The sequence below is a fragment of the Myotis brandtii genome, unplaced genomic scaffold, assembly GCF_000412655.1.
Source record: "Myotis brandtii unplaced genomic scaffold, ASM41265v1 scaffold687, whole genome shotgun sequence".
In the NCBI taxonomy this organism is placed as follows: Eukaryota; Metazoa; Chordata; class Mammalia; order Chiroptera; family Vespertilionidae; genus Myotis; species Myotis brandtii.
The window spans coordinates 1,600,338-1,603,637 of record NW_005370687.1 but is presented as its reverse complement, the minus strand read 5'-3'; the positions used below and the strand labels follow the sequence as shown (position 1 = coordinate 1,603,637).

General features: G+C 62.5%; 1 protein-coding gene across 3 annotated transcripts in view; it reads left to right on the top strand.

The window, feature by feature from the left end:
• ANKS1A (ankyrin repeat and sterile alpha motif domain containing 1A) overlaps positions 1-3,300 on the top strand; it is a 102,887-nt gene that overhangs the window by 64,913 nt on the left and 34,674 nt on the right. The window lies entirely within an intron of this gene.

The window sequence follows — 3,300 nt, the reverse complement described above, 5'->3', positions numbered from 1 at the left end:
GCACCGAAGGGATAGGCTTCCTCGCTTGCTCAGAGGCTCCATCCAGGGCTGACCTGTTAGCACCAAGTGACCTCGGTTCCTCGTGGGCCCCTGGCCCTGCTGGGAAGTCTGGTGGGTGGGGTGCGTGTGCACGTTGGGGAGAAAGGACCTGCTGCGGCCTGGGCTTGTGGAGGGAGTACAGGCCTAGGGCCCCGTCCTGGGTTCAAATCATGATTCTAGATCCGTGTGTCTCAGACAAGCCACTAGGCTCTCTGAGCCCCGACTCCCGCCATTGGCCTAACAGTCCCTACACATAGGTTGTGGGACTGAGTGATGTGTGCAAATACTCGAGCTAGAGACACTCAATGAACAGTGGCTGTGCTTGCTTCCACCCCTGAAACCACTGCCGACGCGTCCGGAGAAGCCTAGAGAGGAGGGGCATCAGCCCGGCTTGTCTCCACACCATTCTCAGACTGGGTTCCGGGGCGCCCTCCCTCCAGCAGCCTTGCTTCCCTGGGTTCCAGCAGGCCCAGCTGGCTTTGGTCTGTCTGTGTCTGTCTTGGGTTGCGGAGGGTCCACAGAGGGGCTCTCTGGCTTGTGGCCTTGTCTGCAGGCACCTGCTGCTCTCGGGCCTGCAGCCTTGCGCTCGGCTGTAGTGTGCAGGCCTGACCAAGGGCCAGGTGTCTGAGGGACAGAAGTTCAGGGCTGAGACCAACACCACTGCCCTTTCAGAGTTCTGCCAGGGATGGGTGGGCCCCTCCAGGGATGGGTGGCTGACAGTTCAGCTGAGGCCAGTCTTGCTCCTGCACCCTCTGTATCAGAGGGGCCCCACCTCCGGGTGCTTGAGAGCTTGGTTGTGCAGTCACCTCGGCGTGGCTCCGTCGGGAGATCGGCTGCACCTCTGGAAACAGAGGAGCCCTTGTCCTTGGAGGCGCGCAGAGCCCTTCCTTTGCCCGGCCGGTTCTTGCCCCCATGACCCATGTGAGTGGTGGGAGTTGGTTGGCCCCGCTACCCCCCTAGGTTCCTGGATCCCAACACGGTCTTGCTTTCATACTCACGGGTTGACTCATCCTCATACCCCAGCTTAGGATGTCAAAGGCAGGCTCCCGAGGGTGCCACCGGGACAGCGTGTCCACCATGCGACCGATCCCCGCCCACGTGCCCGGCCCCTGCCAGGCGTGACGTGTGGAGGGTGGGCTCAGCCTGCCCGGCACTCTGCTTTCTGTCTGAGGGTCAGGAGGGGGCTTTCGCCAGGACCCCAGGGAGCACCAGGCCTCGGCCCAGAGCAGGGTTCTGGTTTATTTTGATGGTCAGTATCGGGGTGCAGGTTGTCCTTGGGCCTCTGGATCCCAGAGAAGGGCCTGGGCTCGGGTTTGCCAGCCTGGCTGGGGGAGCAGCCCCTGCAGCAGCCAGCCCTCAGTTGAGCGTGGGATTGCCCGGCGAGACCTCTGTGGCACTCGGGTCTCAGTCCTGTTGCCGTGAGCCCCTGAGCTGCCAGCACTGGAGCCAGTTACCTGAATCCCCTGACAGACGTCGTTTCCAGCTCACCCCACATCACGAGTCCAGGGGGGTGAGCCTGCCCGCTGGCCAGGCCACTCTGGCTTTGTTCTGTCAAGCGGAAGAGACCGCTTGGCTTTCTTCTTTTTACCAGCCATTCTCACTGTCGAGTAGCCGCCAAATGCCTGCTCCCCTGCGCCAGGGCCAGCAGCAGCCTGTTGGGTGCAGTCCCCAGCATGCTGAGAGGTGGCATGTGGTCCCTGGGTGTTTTCTGCACATGTTACCTTTCCTGTCTCCACAGCTGGACTTGGTCCTGGCTTCCCCGGGTCCCCGGTGCCGCCCCTCGGGTGCCCTCCTTCAGGTTGTGGGCAGCCTGCTCAGGGGCTTCTCCCTGTGCTCCCGCAGCGGAGAAAGTCGCTCCGGGCTGTTCGGTGCTGTTCGGTGCGCTCACCTGAGGAGTATCAGGTGTCACGTCCTTACTTGGTCGCTGTTTTTGTGATTCCTGTGATGCCTCTTGGCAGAGAGGCACAGTCATTCCTTAACCCCTGGGCTGTGTCCTCTGGGCAGTGGGTGACCTTCCTCTGTCCCCTCTCTGGCCGTCCTAGGAACTGCCAGCCAGAACTATAGGAATGTTCTTCTCTACCCTCCCTGAGATCCCTTCCTGCCCTTTGCGCTGGCGGGTGTGGGCCAATGTCGGATGTTGGGAAATCTGTCGTTTTGCTCGGCTGCTTGTGCTGCTGTGTCCTCCCTCGGCGGTGACGGCAGCAGCAGCCTCTGCTTCGATGTCCGATCCCTGATGTATTTCCTGAGCGTGGAGGGGAGGAGGGGAGGAGGAGGGGAGGGCCAGGCATTATGAGAGTGAGCAAGGACTGTGGAGCGGCCGGCAGCAGGCGGCGTGGAGCCCAGGAGCCTGTAGACAAAGCCCTCCGCTGCGGTTCTGTGAGCGCACACACCCTCTGGCAGCCGGCAGCACCACAGCCCGGCCCGGCCCAGCGGGATCACAGGCAGGAATGAATCAGCAGCCAGGAACTCCTGACTTCACGGGTGGACGAGAGCCTGCTGCTTAGGTCCCTGGAGCAGACAGCCCGCTCAAGTGGCCCCAGACCCGGCATCTTGGGCTGTTGCTGTGTGCGGGAGGCCGCATCCCCGGCCACCATCTGTTCAGCAGAGGACAGATGAGGGGCAGCCTGGGACCCTGGGTCCCCGGGGTCTCCTAGACAACCATGCCAGTGGCCTTGGCTGCCCTGAGGGCAGAAGTGCCAGGAACAGCAGGATGACTTCCACCAGCAAGACTGCCAAGAGTTCTCTGGAGGTGATGCTTTCGTAGTTGTTCTCTTCCTTCCCCACGCCTCTCTCTCCTCCCCTGTTCTTTTTTCCCCCTTCTATCTGTGCTTGCCCGTGAGCACCAGAGAAGTAGGTGGGGATTAAGGCGTTCCGCTCCAAGCGCCCTCGGTCTGCCGGGAAGGGCTGGACTTCCTCCCTCGCCCCACCTCCCTGCCCTCCCTGAGGAGCACGTCGGGATCCGGAGACCCCGGAGGACTCTTGCTGCCTTTATCCCTCGGCCGGCGGGCGGACAGCACGGAGCGTGCACAGACTTAAGCCGCCAGCGCGGCGGACAGAGGACTGCTTCCTTTTCTCTTATCTGGCTGGGCTTTCTCGTCTTTAGCCAAGAACCAGGTCTGCCTGCCTGCTTTCCACCTGGGCAGGCAGGTCAGTCACAGGAACAGCCACAATCCGAAGAAAATGAACACCCAGCCCCTGCACACCCGCCCTGCCCGGGAAGGCAGCCCTTCAGACAGCGCCCTGGCCCGGGAGACGCCCCGC